At 44.3% G+C, this 26,419-nt stretch overlaps 1 protein-coding gene across 1 annotated transcript in view; it reads left to right on the top strand.

The window, feature by feature from the left end:
• Nucleotides 1-10,223: 10,223 nt before the first annotated feature.
• TKFC (triokinase and FMN cyclase) overlaps nucleotides 10,224-26,419 on the top strand; it is a 348,508-nt gene continuing 332,312 nt past the window's right edge. Inside the window, exon 1 of the mRNA XM_078680630.1 lies at nucleotides 10,224-10,366. The gene's annotated coding sequence lies outside the window, so the exon portion shown is untranslated. The remainder of the gene's footprint in view (nucleotides 10,367-26,419) is intronic.

Here is a 26,419-nt window from a genome sequence, read left to right as displayed (position 1 = left end):
TTATCCCACCCTTTTTATCTTCCAAGTTTTGCCCGTGGGTTTGTATGATGTTTATTACCCACCCTGATGCTGAGTTAATGTGACTGTTGAAAATTCTTACAATGCTAAATTAAGGTTATTGGTTTAAAAGAATGTGGATGTTTTTGAGTATTCTTGGAAAGTACATGTTCCTCCTTTTTTCCAGGTTCTGAGTAGAAAACAGAAACAACATATTTCAGTAGGATAAGTGCGAATTCCTGTTCTGCTTCAGATGTTTCGACAATATTTCAGTCCAGTTCGACAGTCGTGTGACCAGTTGGGTTTGACCAGTTCGTCCTTTTCTCAGCATTTTCAAGTTTTTAAGACTGTTTGCTGTCGCTGACAAAGAAAGAGGATTTAATATGGTGTCAATGTTGCCAGAGTTTGAGACCCATCCAAAGCCCAAAGCTGCTCAAGTATAAGCCCAAATTTAGTCAAACGCAGACATGTGTCAGCCCCAAAACCAGCCCAAAGTCGCATTTCTCAAATTATGCAACATTAGTCTTCAGAAAACATTATAAGGGTGAATTTAAATTCTATTCAATACACAGATAGTGGGAGGAGGTTAACTTGTCAACTGTATTAATAACTACTCATTTTCAAGACCAGTCCCCATTGTGACTTTTCAACTTGTAGTTCTGCTACCACAGATCTAAACCCGAACTTGGCATTCTTGAATTAACTTTACAAGAGCAGATTATACCCCACCTTATGTCTATAAATGGGAACTTCTATGCTATTCCAGCAGTGTGGCTCCACAAAAGAATACTGAAAACATTATGCAGAATTAACACCACACAATGATGCACATATTAAGAAACATCCCCTTGTATTAAAGTAATTGAAACACAACTTGTTTGGCACAGCTAACATTCTATCTAATTGCTTGAAGATATTCAACAACAAAAAAAACTCCTTCACAGTGACAGTTTGGGACAACAGTACTAATAAACATCACAGTAGACAAATTTGAAAAGCAGTTTTCGTGCAAGACAAGTACGTAAATATGAAGCAACAGTGTAGCAGCAGTAAGAGGAGAGTTTCACACCTTTTTGCTTAACATGTACTGAAGAAGCCAGAAAAGAGACAGTCATTTACTCTGACCAATTCCCTGCCCTCCATTCCAAAGTCCTAAACTGTGACCACTTACTCTTGCAGCTTGTGCTAGACTTAAGCTCCTAGCCTTGGCAAGCAGCAGATGGGTATGTTTGGGGTACAAATTAAAATAAGGCTGTTGTAGCAGAAAGGAAAATGACCCTCTTCCAAAGAACGTTTGGTGACACCCTTAATACTGACACTCCATCAACTCTGCTGATACTGTCATCACTCTTCTTGTTCCATCCCATTCCACCCCCATTTATTATTAGTGCTGGTCCACTTCCATACCACCATTGGCCTGGGCCAAACTAATGAGGCTCCTTTACACCTATCACCAACCCAGGGCTTTAATTATTCATGCTCTTAACTTTAATTTCTCAGCATTGACTGTAAACACTCTAAAGTAATCCATGTTAGCAAAGCATTCCATGTTTACATTTCATGTCCTTTACTTCATGCAGAGTTCCCTAAAAGTATTTCTTTTTTCCAGATGATGTGTTTTCCTACTTTTATTTTCATAAAACATACATATAGTACAAATTGTGAAAATAATTGCCTTCAGGTCAGGGTGAGTTTAGATTGTGATTAAACATTTATGATGGGCAAGATTGAGAGTCCCGATGCTGAAAGCAGTACTGCTTTCTCACAGTACCTGCCACTGGGTTATTAAGACTTTCAAACTAAATGCACATCCAATCCTTGGCCTCTCAGAAGAGTGCATAGAGAGATGGTTATATAAATACCAATTGTAAATTAAAGCACTACTATGCATGTGCACAATAAGGGCAACAATGTGCAGGAGTCATATACCATGAAAACTGGTAGGCATTATATGTTAAGTACATTTGCTCTGTAGAAGCACACAATCAGGATTAAAACGCTATTCAGTTGACTAAACACTTTGTGATCCAAAGCAACCTTGAAATAACAACATTTTAAGGATAGAAACAAGGTTCTAAAGCAATGCCTTTCAGTTTGCGTGCAGTTCCTTGATGCTGGGTCATACCTCACTGAGCTATATTATAAGGATTGTGACATATTAGCTGCTAATAACAAAAGGATCTCTGTGTTAAAAGCAGTAACTTACTGAGCGATATACATACAATTCAATAGAGATGGGCAAGCATAGCCAGAACTGAGACATGAAAATATTTACCATGTACATCATGCAACAAAAAATATGTTAGAATATGATATGGTGTCTTGACAATACAAAAATGTGTTTTTTAACACGTGAAAGCATTTTACTTTAGCACATCCAAATATACCACTGCATCGGGAATGTTTTTATAAAATAAGAAAACTTTTAAACATGAATTGGGAAACATCCCCACCCTGATAAAAATGTTGCTAATAATCTAAGAGACATGTCATTGGCTCTGTTTGTGGGATGTAAAGCGCTCTGACACCCTACACCGGTAGTTGAGTAGCGCTTTAAAACAAATAAAATACATGAGAGCGAGAGAGAGGAAATGGAGAGATGAGGGGCACTGGTGGAGCATGGTAGTGAGGGAATCTGTAGCGCAGGAAGTCATGGGCGGCGCCAAGAAAAATGTCCCCCCTAAGCGCTACCATTGCAAAAGCCGGTTCTGACAATATAGCCTTATAGCCCGCCGTAGAGGGCTATACCGGCTATTAAAGGCCCTCTTCAGCGTTAACAAGGGAGAGGGACTTTAATAGCCGGTATAGTCCAGCTACGAAGGGCTATAAGGCTATTAGAACATTCTGCCACTAGAGGGCAGAATGTTCTAACAAGAGAATGTTCTAACAAAAAAAGAACAAAGCCTTATGGGAGTATGAGGGGATTGGAATCCCCTCAGGTTCCCTGAAGCCTTTGTTCACAGCCAGAGCTGTGAACAAAGAGACATTGGAATGTTGGAGCTCCAGGCTTATACCAGCCATTATAAACCCGGAGCACTCCATTGTTTTGAATGGAGCGCCCAACATTCCAATGTTCTAATACAGATCAAGGAGCAATTGATATATGTGAAGTTCTTTTGGGGGTGTTTTCTGTCTGAAACTGTAGTTTTAAAATGTTAATCTCCTAAGAAACAGACTAATAGCTTTCCCCATATTATTTTTGTTACCGGCCTTCCACATTAATCAAACCTTGTTTATTCTGCGAATGTCAACAAACCCGAATTTTCACCCACGCAGAGCGCCTTCTGCACAAGAAAGTGCATTACCTAATACTATTAATTAGCCCTGGGGTCACAATAGCACATGCCCTCATGAGGATCAATTCTCACCTGCCTCCATGGGTTTGTTCTTACATTTTGTGGATGTGAAACTTTCCTTACATGACAACGTAATGCCCAGTGGTGAAAGCCAAGGACCCTGCACCCCTTCTGTACACAATCGTTTTTGTAACATCAGTTTGTTATAGATCCAACCCCTATGAAAGACAACCGTTTGCAAACCAAGTGGTTTGCAGGAAGTCTGTAGCTCGAGTTTGCCAGATGCTGATCAGCAGGTGCACTCATGCGCTGCCACAGCTCCGTATGTTGCTGACTGCATGGTATGGGCTACATGCAGGTAGGTGACGTCTTCAAACCTCAAGCAAACACATGTAAAGCGCTTACTGTGGCGGCCAGGCCATCAAAATGAAGCAGTGCCTTCTTAGGTAGTGTGTTTGTGCTATGAATGAATGACTGAACTGATTTGAAACCACGGGTGCGGCTGACTCTACAAATATAACGCACAGGCGGACAAATGTTGCCCAAATTTACACAACCTGTCAGGGGTGTTTTTTTCCTGCATAAATTGAGAAATATCAACCATTTGTGGGGGAAACAGCCCAATCTGGCAACACTGTATGGCGTACTAAAATTATATTGACATAGGCATGTACCTGATTGGGTCCCTGAAGAGGAAGTCATGAGTGGCTTAGTGAGAAATGTAGTTTTTTATGTTACGTTTTAAGTGGCTGCTGTAAAAAAAATGTTAATAAACTTTGGAGAAAACATAATCCTTACCTCCGAGTGCTTAATTTAATTGAAAATTCTAGACCTGTTAGCTAGAAAAAAATTGTTCATGTCCAGAATTGTGGAAGTCTTTATTTCTAGGAGTCAAAGTGGAACTGATAGGTTAGGGATACCTTTGTAGAAATGTAATGTTTGGTATATTGTTTTTAGGTCTCGCCTACGCAGCGCACATGCGCTGGTAGGAAAGAGACCTTTAGCCATCGATGAGCACGCGTTGCATTGCTTCCAATGGCAACGCGTGCATGTCTGGCGATTCCCTTGCGGGAGCGAGCCGGGCCATATGGTGGCGCCATATTGTCGCAATCATCGCGCCTTGCTGCTCGCTCCTGCAAGTAAATCGCGCAGACCCCCTCCCCCTGCTGCAGCACGAGGCGCACATGCTGGTGTCAAATGTGCAATCCGCCTGCCTGTGCGTTTTCTCTTTCCTGCCGCCTTTGTTTCCCTGTACTTCCCCCCTCCCTCTCTCTCGGTTTCCTGCACTTCCCCCTCCTGGGTGCCTCTCCTTCCACCCACCCTCCCTCCCTTGCCAAGCCCTTCCCCCTTCCCGGTAGTCGCTCCCCCTCCCTCCTGCACTCCACTTCCTGCTCCTCCTCCTCCCCTGCCTGCCTCCATTTCCCAGTTCCTGCCTCTGCCCGCGTAACCCGAGCCCCGGCTTCCTGGTGGCGGCGGTAGCGGCTGTGCAGCCCAGACCCTTTAAAAGGCAGAGCCCACTGCTGGGAATCCGCGTCAGCCTGAGAACTGAAACACACTCCCGATCAATGAGCCAAGGGGGCCGCTGCCTGCCTCAGAGGCGCCTTTCAGTTTCTATCTTCCAGGAAGGAAAACAAAAAAAAACATTACCACACACACTCTCAGAGCAGACGAGCAAACACCAGCCTGACGTCCCCCTCCCTTTCCCAAATATTGCAGGCTTCCTCCCCTCCAGGGAAAGGGGGCCTGCTTTGGTGGGGGACCATGGATGCTCCTGAGACAACTTCTGTCGCCCCGGGATGCCCCTGACCTAAGGGTCCAGGGGGAGGAAAGTGCAACAACTTCCTGATTTCTGTGTGAGACATGTCTAAGGCGGCTGCTACCCAGTTTTGCATCAAGGTAACTTCTCCCTCCTTGTTTTAATCCTCTGGTGTGTGGGAAAAAAAGGTGCCCCCCCCAACCCCCGAAAAACGCTAGCAGGGGGAAGTTAGCATTTTGTAATCTATGGATATGATGTTATGCAGAGCATGTGACGGAAAAGAAAGCCTCAGGTCTTTGCTGCAGCCTTGCAGGTGTGTTTCTGTTTTTCTCTAACCCTTCCGCCTCCACGTATGATTCCAAACCCCTCCAATCTACAGGGGGTATGCAGTTATTTTATTGATCATCTGCAATTTATGCTCACTTTAGGAAACGTGTAATTTGCCCATCAACTTTTTACAACTATTTCTAGAATAAAATGGCCCTAATAGGAATAGAAGACAAGTTGTGATGTGTTCAGTGAAGAAGAGGCAAAGTGTTCTATTTTGGAAATTCGTTGTGGCCAGGAAGCCCTCGGCTCTGGACTCAGGAGAGTGACATGTCGCTCAGCCTAAAGTACAGTGGCTCTGACAGTATAACTTTGTTTACCAACACTGGCCCACCAGTCTGTTTGTATTGGCTCCGCTGCGGTCAGCCGTGGGCATTCTAATGTTTGCAGACAGGGTGATGATGTATATCATTCTGCTGTTGCCGTCGCACAGGGGACATCTTCCTGTGTTCTCAGATTACGAGCTTTCAGTGTATCCATGTTAATGTGTAAAGAGGGTATTTTGTGCAGCGTCAGACGCAGCATGAGCTCGGGGTGGTCTGAATGTTATCATGGCTTTCTCCTCATAAAAGTTGCAGTTTCATTTCTCTGGTTTATTGGGAGTTTGGAATTATCGTTTTTCCAAAAATACGTCATGAATTGTTCCCTTAGCCCCGTACCTCGGAATGCTTATTAATACAGGCTTGCCACCAGTATTAAAGAATATATTTATTATAATACCAGTAAGGATGTTAAGAATTGACAGGTAAGCGAATAAGGAGACAAGAAAATATCACTTGCTAGGATCACACAGTTTTGATCAAGCGCTGCAGATATTGAATCTGGATGTGGGTATAGGCGACAGTTTGTGTTAGTGCTTTATACATGTTTACTCGCTCGCTAAACAGTAGTAATGACAAGTATTTCAGGCTGCTCGGGTGCCAGGTGGTGGGAGTGGCACAGAGGGAACCCGCACTCGCCTCAGTTCCTCTTTAGGGAGTCTTGGAGAAGGAGCGAGCTCTTCTCCTCTTGCCCAGCCCATATCATAACAAGCATTTGCAATGCAATAGGTCTCGCATTTGCGAGAGTTTAAGCTAATAGTAGTTTAAATGACAATGCCTTTTTATTTATATTTTAAAACCCAAAACCTAAATAAAAAGCATTTTCATTTACAATGCCAATAGCGTAAATTTGTGTCAATGCGAGACCTATTGCATTGCAAATGCTTGTTAAAATAGCTATTTGAGGAATCACGATGCTTCAAGGATTCAATGGTTCTTTCATTTTATAGAAGTGAAAACATATACCTATCAGCGACCATCACGCCCCCTATCCCTCCTCGTTTTTAGGTCTCGTCTCCGCTACCGCATGTGCTAGAGCGAAGCGAGAGCTTATGTAGGCACTTCAGAAATGCTCCGAAAAAACGGATCAGACACAGTGCATGTGCGACAGGCGCGCGCTCACCATTTGGCAGCCTGCGGCCACTGACAACAGGAAAGCTATTTGATCTATATCAATCCCCTCTCCGGCTCCCTCCTCCCACTTGCTCCTGCTGAGCCTCACAAAGTGGTTGCATCTCATATCAAACCTATCCCCATCTGAAAGGTACCTGAAGCAAAAGCGTTCTCGTTCCCCTTTGACGGTAATCTGAGACTTTCCTATTACAAGAGGCTCTTAACAAAAGGTTGTAATTCCACCACTTGTGTCCAGGGGCGTACTATTTTACAGTGTGCCCAATGGTGCGTGTAAGGGCTCTGAAAGCGTGCAGCACTTCTTCAGCACAGTACTTTGTGAGAGACCGACCTCGTGAAATATATGCCTGCAGCCGTCTGACTTGGATTCCTGTTTCTTTTTGCCACCTCTCCCTCCCCTGCTCGTACTTCAACTTGGTACGTTCTGGGTTTCCTCTACAATGCCTTATGCTAATCGAGTGACATCAGCACTAAATACACCATGCGTGGCGGCTGATTGAATTACACCCCGGCAGGAAGGGCTGGGGAGGTGTGCGTGCGGGGAGCTCGGAGGAGAGAGCACGAGTGCAAGGCAGGCACACCTCTCAGCAGCATGCTCTAGAAGCTCTTTCTTGTATATACATATATGTACATATTATTTATTTATTTTTGCATTGCTGCACCCCGACCCGGACTGTGAAGTGCATGCTGCTGCAGCATTGATTGATTTGCACAAAGCTCGCCTCCCGGTGTCACATTTTGAAGCGCGCGCTGTGTTTGCAGAAGGCTGTAGAGTATCCCCGGGGAAGGGCCGAGGAAGCCGGTGGCCGCACGCGCCGCGAGCAGCTTGTGTTTGTGCATGCCACCTTCGCGACAACGGTCTTAAATGGAATTACAGCGGGCGACCAGCATGCCGGGGCCCATGTCCCCAGCGTACACCGCCCAGGTACCCTGCAACTACAAACAGCTGCAGGGGCACTTCAAGCAGCTGCAAGGTGAGTTGCACACCCGCCGCTTTGTTGTCGGCATTGCTACGGCACAGTGAGAGGGCGCCTCGGCGGCGTTATGTCTTTGCATGCGCATTCTATACATTGGAATTAATTTTGTGGTGATTTTATGAGCGCAGGTCTGTAGCAGGCAAGTGAAAATTCGTGGAGAATTGCTCTGTGTGTGGGCGGGTGTGTAGATAGATAATGCTGCTTACGCATATACTTGTGTTGTGTGTGCCCATACATAATATGGAATGCATACAGAGCGAGCACATACCACTGTCTACCATGTGATGCCCCACTGCCCAGAGCTGGACCACCACAGCCTAAGGCGTGTACAACATTGGCCTTGGTCTGTCAGATGGGTGCGGTTCAGGGGGTTGTCCTCTTTTATTCACAATCCAGTGTTTGGTTGTGTTTGATTTTACAGTCCCGAAGTTTTTGTGATGGGCTACGTTAGCGCCATTGGGTGTGCCTCTTCCTCAGGTGTGTCTGTGAAGTGTGACAGGCGGAGAGGTTTTGTGGCATTTTAGAGCAAACTGTCCACAAAAAAACCAAATACAATGTTTGTTGCCCATGCCAGCAAAGTGAAGTGGATGCATTTTATAGGCATTTAAACACATTTCAAGATCCAGAAAAGTATGGTTTACCAGGCCATCTACAACGTGCATTTTCTGTGGCAATTTCCATACAGCTGTGTATACCCCATCTTCACATGACAGTGCATTTGTGCAACCGTGCAGGGAAGGGTCTTGTGCAATGATGTTTATATTTCGCGGTTATTGTAATTTCTAGTCCCTCTGCGTGTTTATCATTTTTGTTGCATGCACCATCACCACAAATGTGATTCCACCCCAAGAGCATAGCAAAGAACATTGGCGAGTGTGTTCCGTGTCTGTTTATTTTTTACTCACTTCCTACTTATCCCGTCCAATAAAAGCAGGCTGGACCTTTCAGTAAATGCCTTGTATATTGAACGGTGTAACGCCACATTGTTTGTCTGTGTGAACTTGTAAGTGATTAGATGTGTGTATACATCTATGAATCACTGAGTGGATTTTTAGATACTTGTATTGCTGTGACAATGGATTTAAATATGATACTCTGTATTTTACAAACAGTGATGAAAAATTGTAATAATGTATGAAAAGGTGTATGTGATTGTCACGTGGATGATGTCATCAGTGATGTCATCAGTGATGTCATTTGAGATGTCATCAGTGATGTCACTGACCATGTCATGAATGATCTAATATGTGACATCATCAGCAGTGGATTGCGGGTGCGCGAAATATAGTTAGTACAACTAACTATATAGGAGCAATTTCATTGTTTTTGTAAAATGTCCAGCTAACTATAACACCACTAAAACTTATAGTTTTTTGAGTGAATTTCAAAGGTTTTTTAAAAACTAATTCCTAACTATATAACTCCTGAAACCTATGTTTTTTTCAGTGAATATATATATATACACAACTGCATAACAATATAAATACATGCATACATATATGGATACATATGCATCTTATGTACATAACAGTTTGAAAACACATAATAACACTCAGTGCCATACAATTATATGCTACATAATTACACTTCAATCAATGAAACATAAATGCACTCCACATATTAACACTCAGTGCCACATAATTACACATCACAGATTTACTGTACTCTATAAAACATACATACACTCCACATACCTGTCACATTTGCAAAAGTTTAAGCTATTGGCATTATAAATGCCTATGCTATTAATGTATCTATTGTCTAAAACAACACATAAATAAAAAAAATTCAATTAACAATTCCAATAGCTCACACTTTCCTTATGCGAGACCTATTGCATTGCAAATGTTTGTTTGGCTAAATGCTTGGCGTAATGCAAACAGGATTGCTCAGTGAGCCGAACATTTGTCAGTCACGAATACAAAGTCTTGCGTCCACGTGTTCAAAATCCAGCATGGCAAATTCAGCCTGGCTTCCACCCTTCACATGTTGGTAAACAGAGTACCGTAAATTAGGAGATAGAACTTTATAATTAGCACTCGTATGAATACTAAAGTGTCTGTTCCAGAACCACGGCGCCCATAACCGCATTCATGTGTTACTCCATAGCTGTCTTGTTCCAGTTCCCAACAACTGGGTGGCGGCCATTTTAAATTGGGCTCCGGTGCCCTTCGACTGTAAAGAGGGACGTGCTCCTTTTCAATCAAGCTCCAGGAATAATAAAATAATATATAGCGCTTTTAAGGAGCCCCAACTGAAAGAAACGTGAATACTTTGCGTTCAAGGCTCAAATCAACATCGCCTTTTGACACTGACACAAAAGATATAACGTTGTTGTGCTTCAAGCAACCGAAGGTAGTAGAAACAAAAGAAAGACAGCTATGACGTCGGAGCCAGAAAAAAAGGAAAGGAAAAGAACATTGTTTTTTTGTAAATCTTTATTGAAACCTTAAGGTGTGGAAGAGCAATAACACATGGCGATAAGACCCGTCTATTGTAAATAATGGACAAGGTTCAGCTACATAACTATTTCTCGTGGTCGCTGGTTATAACTTCTTAGAGGTAGGATTGTTATGTATTTTGGAAACTCAAAATTTTGGAACTTGGGTGTGCATGCTTTGAAGGAACGATGGTGATGGGGACACCTGTGCGCTAGTTCATGTACATTCTCCGCCCTGTTGTTTTGGTTAAATAGGATAGCTGTTAAGTGCACGTTTTCTCATTGCAGGACTTGCTTTACATAGCTTCCACATTTTTTAGATTGCTTATGTATGACATTTTATGGTTTCAGTTGACTTTTGAGTGACAGTCCGCGGCCAAATGCGTGACACTGTCTTGTGACTACATATATAAACAGTGTAATCAGCGTGTGTTAAAATCCGGCCCTGAGTATTGATGGAGGACATGTGGCCTATAGCGACTAGTGCAGGTGACCTGAGAACGATGGAAGCAGGATCCAACCCCGACCTCCACACAGCATCCTGTGATTCTGGGCAAATCACTTAAACTGCTGTCCTCCTGTGAAGCGCTGTAATGATCTCTGTTCAAGTTTGCGCTATAAAAAAAGCACACAAAAAATTGCCTGTAGGGTCATAACATATACTACTGTTTGTAATGAACCTGCGGTTTATCCAACGTCCACTCTCTACAGTAAAGTTGTGTTTTTCATTTACAAGGAACTAAAGAAGCAACGAAACCGCTATGTAGCTCGAACAGCAATACACTGAATGCTTGTTTTTTAAGCATTTCTGTTTACATTGCACTTAATTTTAGCACATTATACACACAACGTGTAGCAAGAAATGAAGAACAAAATGCATTCGAGTCTGGGAAGGGTTGTAAATGCTGTGGGTGGGGGCAATTAAAAGAACAGCCTGCCCCTGTGTACTACTACAGTGAAACTGCACCCTGAGCCCCACCCCTTTCCATTAAATAGTTGCATGAACATTGGCCTAACACAAGCAAGACCTGTTAGCGCTGGTAATATTTGTTAGAATTATCAGATCAATGTGTCATAATGATGTTGTTGTGAATAATTAAAACCGAAAGTGTTTCAATTCTGAGGGACTTATACTGTGAATTGAACATTACTAGGTCTGTGGAAGGGGGGGGGATAGTGGCCTTCAAAGAGTCTCAATTACACCTGTATCTTCACTTCACATAATTTTCCTCTGCTCTGCTAGCCACTTATGTCATGTTTCTCTTCATCTCGTTCTGAAATCCTCCATCTGCTTATTACACACGTCATATTCTTTAATTGTCAAACCACAGGTAGAAATACAATTTTCAACCCACTATTGTCGCTCCCACCAAGATAACCCTCTGCATATCTCCATGAAGATTTGGACATGTATATAGTTTTCCCATCATAAGATTCTTTAACCGTAGCTCTATTAGATACAGCTTAGACCAGTCAAGGTGGGGTTGTTTTTAGAGCCATAGCGAGAGATGTTTCATGGAGGGCATGTTGTACCTTCTCTGTTTAAAACATATAAACTCTTTTTCTTAGTTTAGACCCCCTGATATTGGGTGCTCCTCTGTCACTTTACAGAAGAAGGATATTCTTCAAGTTAAGTCGAAGTTCATTGAATGAGTTCATAGCAGTAACCTAACAGCCAGCCAGAGGGCACCAATTCATTGGCAATGGTAGATTTAGATTTTCAGCTCCCTACTTTAATGCCATCTACCCCACTGGCTGGATTGCTTTATGTTAGAATCTGACAGGGGGTTTACTACTTGGTGATCGAACAAGGATATGGAACTGTTGGACTTGGCCCTTTTGGCAGGTTCACCCCAAAACATTTTGCGTTCTCCTTGCCTGTTTCTGTAACCTTGTGTTGGTGATTTTAGGCCTCTGCGAACTTTATCACTGTGGTCCAGTGTAAAGTGCGTGCGCTCTCTTTGTATGTGTGGTGAGATGGGCCTGCCCTCCCATAGGAATGCATGGGGGATATGTGAGTCCCTGGTAGTTCCTGGGTTGAGAGGAGTGCAGGGGCGAGTTTAGTATGTGTGAACTCGTGAGAATAAATGCTGCACAATGGTGTGCGCAGATTTATTGTGACTAGTGGAGAAGTGCCACGTTTAAAAGTTGGCATTTCTGTGTGCAGTGTGTCTGCCTGCCTGCCTGATTTGAATTGCATGTCTGGCTTGAGATTGACAGGGTTTGGCTGGTGTGGTTGGCTCCAGGAGCAAGGATGGGTCTGCCTGTGGTGAATAGGGAGATCTGCATGTAGATGGGAGGGAGAAGTTGCACCTGGGACCCGAATAGGGCTGTGCCTTCCCTCCACAATGCTGGCTCCACCTCCTGTGGTGCGTCTGATGTCCCTGCCTGTCCTGTGAATAGAGAGGGGAGCTGAGCAAAACAAAGTGCTCCTGAACCAGTTATCTGGTTCTCCCCTTGCCCTACAGTTGTAGACAAAGGAAAATGCTGTAAAAAAGCTGTGACCCCATGTAAGTTGTTCTCTTTTGGAATCCTGACAGAGGGGGGCTTGCTGCTGGTGGGGCCCAGGAGGGACCGCCATGGGGGCTGCCTCCTTGCTGGTGTGTCCTATGTGCTGGCCCCTGGGCCCTACATTGCCTCCCTGATGCCCAGGACTTCTTGGACCTTTTACTTTTCCTTTTCCTTTGCCAATGCTTGATGGCGCCTTCCAGCGTCTGGGGAGCGCTTTCCCCAGAGGAGGAGCGAGCAGGATTTGCAGCGCGGCGCTGCTGGAGGGGAGAGAGGGGGAATCCCCAGCTTAGGGATTCCCCCTTGATGCGAGCCTTGCGGGTGCCCACCCCGCTTATTTTGGTAATTAGAGCGGGTGCCCACCCCGCTTATGGCCGCTACTTATATGTTAATTGCACGGGTGCCCATCCCGCAACTTTGCCGTTATTAGAGCTCGCGGTGCCCACCCCGCTCTGTTTTAATGCTGGATGGAGCCTACCCTCATTGCCGAGCCGAAGTATTGCCGCGTCCGCTGCCTGCCTGGTTGTGGGCGGGGCCGCCGGACAAAAGCGGAAGTGCGGCTGGACGCCGAGGAGAAGCCGGGCAGTGTGAGTGAGAGGAGGACGGGAGCCTACCCCGCCTCCTCGAGTGCCGGTAGTAAGCCGCAAGCCTCCCAGGTGGGGGGCTCGAGTGAAAAATGGGAGGCTGCAGCGCGGGGCTCCCAGGAGCAAGGGGAAGCCCCGCGCTGTGAAGGAAATGCTGCCGGTTCCCCCAGCGAGGTTCTTGTGAATGTGAGAGCCCCGCCCGCCGCCTGTGAAGAGACCCGGCCCCCGGGGGCGGGACTGGGTGGAGAGGAGAACTGAGCAGCGCACCACAACAGACGATGAGTGGCGCTCTGCAGTGAGTCAGAGTGTTGGTGCTGGTTGAAAGGCACAGAGCATGATCGGCCCCGTGTGGCAGCGGGCTGCTTCACCGTGCGCCATGAGTTGCCCAGAGCCCAGTGTGGCGACCACGTTGGGCATTGTGGTGTCCCGAGCCCCGAGTGGCTCAAACGACAGGGGGCATGTTTATTCCAGAGTCTAGATGGCTCCCACTATTGGCCATACTTGTTTACAGGGTCAGAGGGGCCTGTATCCTTTCTCCAGTGCTTGGGGACATGATTATTTTCAGAGCCTTGGTGGCTCCAACGATTGGCATATATATTTTCAGAGCCTAGGTGGCTCCAACAGGGACACAGTTTATTGAGAGCCCGATTTGTGCCAGGGCCCATTTGTCCTCTCCCCAGCTGTGCCGCACCAGCGCGGGCAGCTGCGACATTTTGGCGCAATTCTTGAGAAAGTCCCTGAGAGGGACAGAAGTGGCACAAGAGGAGATGCCAGGCCTTTCCCATTGTTCCCAGCTGCGCAGCAATTAGTGCCAGCTGCATCGTTTAGGCCCTCACGTTATGGTTCTCAGCTGCCCAGCAAGTAGTGGGCAGCTGCTACGTTTAGGTTTGCGCAGTGGCGCACCCTTGACTTTCGCTGCCTATGCAGCAACCCTGACTTTGTGGACATAAGGCATTTGAACCCCCTCTTTTTGAGATGGCAGTTGGCCAGGGGGATTGTTAGATTTATAGGGCGCCAGGCCCTAATGTGCTAATGTGATGTGGTGCTAGGAAATGTAATGCATTTAGTATGTTTTACGCACCCTGTTTCATACCTTTAAATTGTGGTTTATGAGGTTGTTCTGCATATCATGGTTTATGCTAGTGAGATTATGTTCCACTGTGTGATTTACGCCCCTAATGTGAGTTATACTTAGGAGGTTAGGGTCTAATGTGTTTAGACTTGAGAGATGATTGCATAATGTTTTTATGCTGTTGAGGTTGGCGCTAAATTTAATTTGCGCCTGATGGGACTGTGCATAATTTAGTTTATGTTACAGGCTGATGCTAAGTATAGTGATTACCAGTGTTTACTGGTTGTACGTTTATGATCTGTTTTACTTTTACTAAGTTCACTTTGTGTTGGTTCTGACAGTGGTCCACGTGGCCCTGTCAGGTGTATATAATCCCTTGTAAATATTGCCCAGTGCCAGTTGGCACAGTGTACATTATGTGTTTACTATTTTAATGTGTTTTGAGAATACAAAGGCTATTTTTGATATAACCTTGTGTGGAGTTCCTTTTGTGGTGTGCCTGGGATGTTGTTGCTGTTGTGTGCGTGCGCAAATGCTTTACACATTGCCTCAGGGATAAGCCTGACTGCTCGTGCCAAGCTACCAAGGGGGTGAGCAGGGGTTATCTTTGGCGTGTAACTCCCCAACCCTGACTAGAGTTTTGGTCTCTGCCTGGCTTTGGCGCAATCTTCCGCCAACCAGAGATCCCATTTCTAACAGGAACAATACAGCAGTCGCAACAGGAACTCAAGAGTTGACTCTATCCTACATAACCACCATATTCAATCTTAATTTACAGCATATCCCTATGTTTGTAAACATTTATAATGAGATGATATATATGTATCTAGATAGGCGTCTTTCTAAGTACAAATATATATAATAACTGTTTCTAAAATATTTGGCTATTCTTTAGGTCGGCTTAAAAATGTATGTATTTCTTATAGTTAATATATTTATTCTTCTGTGCTTAACATGTTATAGGTAATTGTTTATTTTTTTATTTAATTAGATGATCATGGATCCCTGTTTTATTCCTCTGTCACAATATGTAAATATCATAACTATTTTATCTACAAGTGCTTCACTATTGAAATAGTAAGGAAAAGATGACTTTTTAAAAAGTTATAAAAATGGTTAGGATGGAGCTTGTAGACTTGTGAGAGAAGCACACGCCCTGGAAGTTAGTCAAGAGGCTGGAAGCCAGGCAGGAGCGAGCACGGTTAGCTGTGTACCGCAAACCGGGAACTAAGGGGCAGCTGGAGCCTAGCCCTGGGGGCTGTCGGCTGCTGGCTGGTGATTTGCGGTGTTTGACGTCAGCTGCAGCGTGGTAGTCCATACCCCCGGGGCTGTTAGGAGCTACAAGCGAGAGGAGCCCCCACAGGGGGCTGTCAGCTGTGGCAGCAGGTGCTGTATAACCCGCCCAGGGGGGTTGCTGGGTACAGCGAAGTGGTCTCAGCCCCAGGAGGTATCAACCACAGGAGCAGCAAGTGAAAGGTGCCGCAAGCCTGCACCTGGTCCCGGTGCAGCAGAGAAAACGAGACGCAAGGAGCAGGAAGGAGAGCCGGAGAGCCCGGGGGCTGACGTACTGTTGGGCTGACCGCTATGGAGGAGCGGAAGGAAAGGTGAGCCGCTGCAGCTGTGTACAGTCATAACATTACATAACACTTAATACCTTCGCTTTGAGGGTCTTTTTAGTAGGTCCTTGTTGAGTGGAAGCGCTGGTGCCTGTAGAAGCGGCCCAGTTAGGTCTGGGTGCAGCTTGCAAGCACGTGGTAGCTCCCGTCCACTACTCAAGACTACTCGCCTGATATTTGCGAGACACCCAGTCCGTTACCAGTTTAACATCAGTCTGAAATTGTCCGGTTATCCGCAGGAGATCAGGACCCATCCCGTCATACCCCTGTGACACCCCGTTTGTTCATCGCTGTTTGCTGCTTTCCTCCCTGCAGATCTGTTCTTGGGAGCATGTGACGAAGGTTGTGGCTGCAGGGACAGCGGAAGTAGCTTCTGGTGAATGGTTTGTCCTCACCCTCTTCTTGGCTGAACGGGTTGTTGTTGCTAACCATCTTTTCAGACATCATCAAACCCTCCACTCCGCACTTAACATCACGATCCAAAGTGATAGCAGAATTTAGCTGGAATCTTCTTTAAATCCCCCCCTTCTCCTCCCCCCCCAAAAATTGCTTGCAATCCAAAAAGAAAACATTCTCAGCACAGTTAGCGCAATGATGTCTGGACGGCTGTGTGAGGCAATAACACAACCTCAAACAAAGCGGCAGAGAAAGAATGGTGAGAGTGGGGACGGTTCCCGGCACAGCAGTTTGAGTATTCCAACAGGAGATATAACTTCTCCTGAAGAGGACAAATACTCAAGAGTTCCTAGTAGGATCTGCCGACTATCTATCACAGGATATTTCAAAAAGAAACCTGAAACTGTAAACAAAGACCTTGGAAAAGGACCAATAGCCTGCGGTGCAGATGGAGATATAATATCTACGAATAAAGCTAAAATAACGCAATATCTAGAACTTAACCCAGGGTGTTTGCATGAATTCGTTCCACTTCTTCCAGGGAACAAGGAAAAGTGTATTAACCGCTCACTAGTCAACAACAGTCCCTGTATTTTCCCAACAGTTGACAGTGTGGCCCCTTTACCAGCAACGCCACAATTCAACGGCCCACTCTTGGTAAAAGCTCAGGTTCATGCCTCCACTGTAAAAACGCGGATTACAGCAAACATGTTCGTCCAGTGGGCTTGGAGGCGCAATAAATCCCGACCTTTTAGCACCATCAACCTAGGAGATATGATAACGTCAGCTTCTAAAGCAGGCACAACTTTTCGAACACACAAGGTTCTTAGTCAAAATTTGAACAACTCTGTTATTTGTAAATCTCCTGGCCCTGACCAAAATACAAGTGACAAGGTTTTTATGCCCTCTTCTATTCAGATACCATCTCTTATTCTGCTCAATCCAGGCGTGGTCGGTGGTTGCCAAAACATGATACCCGAGGCCTCCTCAAGCCCAAATGGTTGTATGAATGTAATTGAAAAGGTTCCTTCCTGCCTTATTTTGGAGGTAAGTGGAATGCAGGGCGGTGAACAAAGGGGTTATATGGGGATAATGACTGAAATTGGTGATCCCCCAACCCGGAGCTCACTAGGGGATCTCCTGTCCAGCGGCCATCTTGAGACATGTTTGGCCTACTCTCCCACCTTCTTAGGACAAGATATCAAATATTTACACTATGCAGATGATATCATACTGTTAAGCCACACTGCTAATCTATAGATTAGTAGATTCATTCAACAATTATATAACTGCTAATGGTTTACAAACTAATACCAAGAAGACAAAAATAATGATGATGGTGGTACCAAATCAGACGAGAGTATGGAAGATTAGTGGGTTACATATTGAAACTGTGAAATTCTAGAAATATTTGGGCATCCCATTCGATGATAAATTGTCTTTTAAACAGCATTTTATTAACCAAAAACCAAAAGCTACAGCCTTGTCCTTTGCTTTTAGAAAGTTGAGAGATACGTTGGCATGTCCAAACCATGAGCATTTACTTAAGGTCATGAAGGCAAAGCTGATTCCCTATTTGGTTTATGGTTCAATGATTTTTTGAGGTAAAGACGCAAAAATCTCTGATAACCTATAAATAAAAGTTTTTAAATCTGTTTTTAGGATACAAAGGTATATTGGGCATGCCAATGTCAGATTGGAATTTGGGCAGGCTCAATTGTTAAAGATCACGGTCACCACTTTCAGATACCAAAGTTCTAACATTAGGAACACCAGGCAAAATTGGGAATTCACAGGAAAAAAATGGGATCAGCAGAAAACCTAGAAAAAACACCAATAGCGCTCATTCCCATTAAGTTCAGCACCAGAACACACTCCCATCAATAGGGAAGGAGAATGAAAGTAAAAATCAATCACCAAGGGATGAGACTACACAAAGCAAACCTCAGCACTCAACAGAAGGAAATTTATCTATTGAACTATTATCAGTATCAGCTGTCACTGCTTCCCAAGTCGCCTCCAACTTGATCTCAACCATTAATATAATACAAGAAGGATTAACTAAAAGAGCAAGAAAAAGATTAAGAAAAGCCCATAACAAATCAAAGAAATTAAGAAATCTACAAACGCAAGCTCGCCTACCAATCCCAATTCAAAAGAAATTTATCCAAGCTTTAGATTTTCGGAATCTCGTCGGTATGAAACCCCACGCCCAGATGAATTAGCCATATCCTCCTCTTTCACTGAAGCAGCTCTTGAACCTGTAGCGTCACAACCAACTGCAGTATCTTATTCTCAAGCGCTTGGACAAGATCCAGTTCAACAAGTAAGTGCCCGGCAGAGTGAAGTGCAAAAAGTGGTAAGAGGGAAGCGTGATAAAAATGTTGCACCACCGGAAAATATTCCAACTAACTTCAAGGCCATGGTATCTTCAGGAACATCAGAAGATGACGACATCAGTCCAGGTGACAGGAATACTCCAGACATTCAGTGGTCACCTGAGCCAAGTGGTAACATATAAAAGAGAGAGTTAGTGAACAACAAGTATTCAGTCCCCATTACGAAATTGATATTCACCCCACGGTATACCTCAAAGGGCCCTCACGATATATTGAATTGTGGTAATATTCTGAAACTGTTGAACTTAATTCCAGAGCTTAAGGATTTAACTACGGATGATTTAGATTCGGTTGAATTTAAACAAGATCCTAATAATCTTATTGAAGAAGTGACTCTCACAACTTGGCATTGTGATGAGATTGCTTCTAAAATTCTAGAAAACAACTCACAATTTGAGAAATGGGGCACCGATATGCGGAAAAGCAATGAAAATCATTATCCAACTTTACTGATTCCTAAGTTAATAATTAATGGTCCTGCTTCAACAGATCCCTTTACAACCATAAGATCATTAGGCTATACCAGGGTATTAAAAGGAGCTATCGGGCCACTCTTTAATCCAGATCTGTCATCCAGGATCAAAGTTACAAGCTGCGACTTGGGTTCTCGAGTGTACGAGAAGTTAAAGAAAAATACAGCACTTAGTGATGACTTGAGCTGGCTTCCGAAAATACTCACAAAAGGGAAGACTGGAACGCATAAATGATCCTCAAAAAATGTAATCAAGGAAATAAAACGTTTTACCATTTGTTTGTGGAACACCAACGGCTTTAAAACTCAAATAGAGTACCAAGATACGGAAACTTTTTAAAGGGATTTTGATGTTTTAATGTTTCAGGAAACATGGAATACGAAAAAGGAACCTCTTATTGGATATTATGAGTATTCAAATTTTGCATCCCGCACGTCTGTCTTTGGTCGCACTTGTGGTGGCTTATCAATTTATGTGTCATTGACCCTAGATGTCAAACATTATGAAATTGACTTTCAACTAGCGTGGCTTCTGTGCATTAAATTAGACCTCAAACAGCCAATAATATTTATAAACTTGTACCTAAGTCCAAAAAATACTATCAAGACATCCCAATTTACTACATTATGGGAAGTAGTCAAAATGTTATACCATGAATATCCTGCCACTATGCTAATTATCTCAGGAGACTTTAATATGCACTTGTTCGACAAAAACGGCTATAACAAACCAAGTAGAGTGCTGACACAGATGTGCCGTTCTCAGCTCAATAAACAATCTTATGATATTACAGAAAGATGCCAAAAATTCCAATAATAGTGTTCCCACTTTTAAGAAATCAGGTCAATGTTCTACTATGGATTATTCCATAATTCAAATGGAATTAATATCCTCCTTCCACAATTATCAAGTGATTCCTAGGATAGATAGCGACCACAATCCACACTCAATTTCCCTTGCATTATCAGTTGCCCACCTGCATGAAGCAAGATCAATGGAATTGATATCCTCCTTTCACAATTATCAAGTGATTCCTAGGATAGAAAGTGACCATAATCAATTTCCCTGGTATTATCAGTTGCCCACCTGCATGAAGCAAGATCTATGGTAACCGGGTCAACGGCCTTCAGCCTGAAAAGGCTAGTGTGGAACTCAAGAATGCCAGAAGGAAATATGAGAATTTTTAGAACCTGCAATTGCTAAGGCGCTAATTGAGAAAAGCCAAAGGAGGTCTATGGTTGATATTTGGTCCGGTCTGTGTGCTTCACTTTTGGATCGCTTTACTTCTTCAACTATATCAAAAGGGTCCATTATGAGGCCTAAAAAATCAGGATGGTATACAAATAGAGTACTTCACCAAAAAAGAGATCTTAACAAAGCAATAAGGCCCACATTTAGAAAAATGAACAGAGCTCCAAAAACTACAGAACTTTGCAAACGAAAATGTCTTAGATGGTCCTATAAAAATGAAATATGGAAAGACAAACATATGTACTATGAAGGAATATGGACGAAGCTGCATTTTTCCTGCAAAACAAAAAACCTGAAAGTATTCTGGGGCATAATAAACGATCTTGAAAATGGTAGCAAAAGAGCAAATAGTACTAATATAACTGAATCCTTTTGGGCGTCTTTTATTTCCAACCTGTATGGGGCATCCCCTGATGTAATTCTAAACAATAATGCCGGAGATCAAAAGTCAAGCTCGCTGTGCAGAGGAGTCAGTGAAATATCTAGGAACATTCAGTATCGCATTCAAGCTGAGCCACAAGTCAATGAGATATGGCAACTGGATCAAGTAAAAATGGCAATAAGTAGGATTAGATCAATGGTGCATCAGGCCCCAACGGAATCCTGAGTTCAATCTTTAAAGCTAAGCTTGATCTTTGGGCAGAAATCTTAACAACTTTGTTTAATGATGTTATTAAAACTGAAATGGTCCCCGTATCATAGCAGGGAAGCATAATACAGCCGATTTACAAAAGTGGCTCACAAGACAACCCAGCAAATTATAGGCTGATCGCCCTAACAGATGTGGAGGCAAAAATCTTCTCAAACTGTTTGTTGAATGATCTGGAATAATGGGCCTCAAAAGAAAATTTAATTCCAACATTCCAAACTGACTTCCGAAGGGGTGAATCAACGACCACAAACTTGACCTTACTAACTTTATTGTCCGAAAGAGCAAAGTATTGAAAGCAAAAGCTATTTATTTGTTTTGTTGACCTTAAGGCCGCTTTTGATTCTGTCCCCTGTACTTTATTATGGGCTAAGCTATCTGAATGGGGCATTCCAAATCAATTGCTTGATATGATTAAATTGCTATATACCAGCGCGTGGGTCCAGGTTAAAGTCGGAGACGGTAGATGTACAACCCGCTGATTTGAAACTAAAAGTGGTCTTAAACAGGGTTATGTTTTGGCACCATGCCTTTTTAATCTTTTTATGGCCGACCTGCCATCATATCTCAAAAATGTTAATTTATATTTATTTATTTATAAAGTTTTATATAGTGCGAACTTGAACCTGAAGGATATCAGAGCGCTTTACGGTTATAGGGAAAGGTAACAAACAAAACATGAGTCACACATGGGTAGTATAATAAGCATTGAATCCAATAGTGCAGACATAACATCTCAATTATAAATCCTGAGTGAACGAGGAGTGGGCTATTTGATGGAGCGTAGTGATGTAAGGGGAGTGAGTGAAATAATCATATACAGGAATAATAACCAATACCAAAATAATTATTCTAAACATGAGTCAAATGGGGCGTCTAATAGGCATTGAATCAAGTGGTGGACATCTAATAGATCATTTATACACCTGGGTGAACGAAGGGTGAGCAAGACGATGTAACATAATGACCTATCGGGAGTAAATACAATAATCATGTACAGGAATAATAATCAAAACCAAAATAATAATCATATACTGGAATAATGACCGATTACTATAGTATGTCCGATGCACTTAGAGCTAAATAATTGCCCTTCCTGTTAAGGTAAGAACTTATTCATGAGGAATCTTTTTGCTTCCAATTTGAAAGCAGCCTTGGAAGAGATCCTCCGAATTTCAGGTGGAAGAGAGTTCCAGATTTTAGGAGCAGAGCCAGAGAAGGCTCGTTGGCAAGTTCTCTTTTTGCGGAAGATCTGTGGTTTCAAGAGGAGGGAATTGGCACTCCTTGACAATCTACCTCCTCCGTATAGTACTAGTTTTGTGCAAGGTAGGTGGGGGTTTTGAAGTGGAGGGATTTGTGTGAAACGATTCAAAAAGGGGGGTGGTGATGGACAGAGTATCTGAATTAAGCAGAACACTCCTACCCAGTCAAAAGATCAGGGCTTGATCCATCACCGTTTTTTAGCTCACTGCACCATCCCAGTTCAGAACCTGGCTACATGCAAATTAGTCTGTCCCTGGCCCAGTGCATCATGGGAACAGGGCAGACCAAACTACCAAGCCAATTCTTTACTGGAAAGGAAACAAGCTTCCGGGGACCGGTTTCTGGCATTACAGCCGTCTTCGGCCCGGCTTGCTTGAATCCTGATGGTGCAGTGAGCAAGGGACTCACATCTGAGCATACCCTTCCACACTTGTGGTGGCCAAAACGATTCAAAAAGGGGGGTGGTGATGGACAGAGTATCTGAATTAAGCAGAACACTCCTACCCAGTCAAAAGATCAGGGCTTGATCCATCACCGTTTTTTAGCTCATTGCACCATCCCAGTTCAGAACCTGGCTACATGCAAATTAGTCTGTCCCTGGCCCAGTGCATCATGGGAACAGGGCAGACCAAACTACCAAGCCAATTCTTTACTGGAAAGGAAACAAGCTTCCGGGGACCGGTTTCTGGCATTACAGCCGTCTTCGGCCCGGCTTGCTTGAATCCTGATGGTGCAGTGAGCAAGGGACTCACATCTGAGCATACCCTTCCACACTTGTGGTGGCCAAAACGATTCAAAAAGGGGGGTGGTGATGGACAGAGTATCTGAATTAAGCAGAACACTCCTACCCAGTCAAAAGATCAGGGCTTGATCCATCACCGTTTTTTAGCTCACTGCACCATCCCAGTTCAGAACCTGGCTACATGCAAATTAGTCTGTCCCTGGCCCAGTGCATCATGGGAACAGGGCAGACCAAACTACCAAGCCAATTCTTTACTGGAAAGGAAACAAGCTTCCGGGGACCGGTTTCTGGCATTACAGCCGTCTTCGGCCCGGCTTGCTTGAATCCTGATGGTGCAGTGAGCAAGGGACTCACATCTGAGCATACCCTTCCACACTTGTGGTGGCCAAAACGATTCAAAAAGGGGGGTGGTGATGGACAGAGTATCTGAATTAAGCAGAACACTCCTACCCAGTCAAAAGATTAGGGCTTGATCCATCACCGTTTTTTAGCTCACTGCACCATCCCAGTTCAGAACCTGGCTACATGCAAATTAGTCTGTCCCTGGCCCAGTGCATCATGGGAACAGGGCAGACCAAACTACCAAGCCAATTCTTTACTGGAAAGGAAACAAGCTTCCGGGGACCGGTTTCTGGCATTACAGCCGTCTTCGGCCCGGCTTGCTTGAATCCTGATGGTGCAGTGAGCAAGGGACTCACATCTGAGCATACCCTTCCACACTTGTGGTGGCCAAAACGATTCAAAAAGGGGGGTGGTGATGGACAGAGTATCTGAATTAAGCAGAACACTCCTACCCAGTCAAAAGATCAGGGCTTGATCCATCACCGTTTTTTAGCTCACTGCACCATCCCAGTTCAGAACCTGGCTACATGCAAATTAGTCTGTCCCTGGCCCAGTGCATCATGGGAACAGGGCAGACCAAACTACCAAGCCAATTCTTTACTGGAAAGGAAACAAGCTTCCGCGGACCGGTTTCTGGCATTACAGCCGTCTTCGGCCCGGCTTGCTTGAATCCTGATGGTGCAGTGAGCAAGGGACTCACATCTGAGCATACCCTTCCACACTTGTGGTGGCCAAAACGATTCAAAAAGGGGGGTGGTGATGGACAGAGTATCTGAATTAAGCAGAACACTCCTACCCAGTCAAAAGATCAGGGCTTGATCCATCACCGTTTTTTTAGCTCACTGCACCATCCCAGTTCAGAACCTGGCTACATGCAAATTAGTCTGTCCCTGGCCCAGTGCATCATGGGAACAGGGCAGACCAAACTACCAAGCCAATTCTTTACTGGAAAGGAAACAAGCTTCCGGGGACCGGTTTCTGGCATTACAGCCGTCTTCGGCCCGGCTTGCTTGAATCCTGATGGTGCAGTGAGCAAGGGACTCACATCTGAGCATACCCTTCCACACTTGTGGTGGCCAAAACGATTCAAAAAGGGGGGTGGTGATGGACAGAGTATCTGAATTAAGCAGAACACTCCTACCCAGTCAAAAGATCAGGGCTTGATCCATCACCGTTTTTTAGCTCACTGCACCATCCCAGTTCAGAACCTGGCTACATGCAAATTAGTCTGTCCCTGGCCCAGTGCATCATGGGAACAGGGCAGACCAAACTACCAAGCCAATTCTTTACTGGAAAGGAAACAAGCTTCCGGGGACCGGTTTCTGGCATTACAGCCGTCTTCGGCCCGGCTTGCTTGAATCCTGATGGTGCAGTGAGCAAGGGACTCACATCTGAGCATACCCTTCCACACTTGTGGTGGCCAAAACGATTCAAAAAGGGGGGTGGTGATGGACAGAGTATCTGAATTAAGCAGAACACTCCTACCCAGTCAAAAGATCAGGGCTTGATCCATCACCATTTTTTAGCTCACTGCACCATCCCAGTTCAGAACCTGGCTACATGCAAATTAGTCTGTCCCTGGCCCAGTGCATCATGGGAACAGGGCAGACCAAACTACCAAGCCAATTCTTTACTGGAAAGGAAACAAGCTTCCGGGGACCGGTTTCTGGCATTACAGCCGTCTTCGGCCCGGCTTGCTTGAATCCTGATGGTGCAGTGAGCAAGGGACTCACATCTGAGCATACCCTTCCACACTTGTGGTGGCCAAAACGATTCAAAAAGGGGGGTGGTGATGGACAGAGTATCTGAATTAAGCAGAACACTCCTACCCAGTCAAAAGATCAGGGCTTGATCCATCACCGTTTTTTAGCTCACTGCACCATCCCAGTTCAGAACCTGGCTACATGCAAATTAGTCTGTCCCTGGCCCAGTGCATCATGGGAACAGGGCAGACCAAACTACCAAGCCAATTCTTTACTGGAAAGGAAACAAGCTTCCGGGGACCGGTTTCTGGCATTACAGCCGTCTTCGGCCCGGCTTGCTTGAATCCTGATGGTGCAGTGAGCAAGGAAAGCCAGATTGGTGTTGGTCCAGGAGGTGGAAAGTTTCGATGTGCGCACATTGTTGTGACTGGACACATTTTTCCAGAAGTTTGGCAAGAGTAGGTATGCTGGAGATAGGTCGGAAGTTGTTAAGATCTGTACTATCAGCTGTGTTTTTTTTAATATAGGTATTACCCAAGCCTCTTTTAGGCATTTTGGGATCATGCCTTGTGACAAAGACGCATTGATGATCTTTGTCCAGAAGGGGGCGATTTCGTCCTTAACTACTTTGAAGATGTTAGGTGGTAACGGGTCACTGAAGTGATTAGAAGTATTGTTAATAATAAATATCTTTTTGATATCATATTCATTGAGGGGGGTAAAGGTGTCCCAGGAAGCGTTGTTCTTGATACCCCAGCTAATTTGTGTTGTCTTGTATAGTACGGTCAGTGAGGGTGCAGATTCATTGGGTAGCAATAGAGCCTTCCTGGCTTCCAGATCAATGTTGATAAGCCTAGTTTTCTCAGTAAAAAAGGCAGCCAGATCCACACATGAGGGAGGTCTGATGTCCGAAGCTGATCAGTTAGGGGCTACCACCGGTTGTTGTTTAACTAGTTCAAATAGTTTCTTGGGTGGATTAGCCGCTTGGTTAAGTTGGGATCTGAAGTCTTGATTTGGTTGTTATATGCACTTCTTGCTGCTCTAAGATTTTTTAGATGGTCTACAGATGGAGTGGTTCTCCAGGACTGTTCTATGGCCCTTAGATTGCGCAGTTCCGAGTTTAGGTTGCCATTGAACCAAGGTTTGGAAATTTTTGCAGGTGCATTTTTTTGTTGGA

This window comes from Lissotriton helveticus, chromosome 3_1, assembly GCF_964261635.1.
Source record: "Lissotriton helveticus chromosome 3_1, aLisHel1.1, whole genome shotgun sequence".
NCBI classification, from domain to species: Eukaryota; Metazoa; Chordata; class Amphibia; order Caudata; family Salamandridae; genus Lissotriton; species Lissotriton helveticus.
This window is presented reverse-complemented; position numbering and strand designations above follow the sequence as displayed.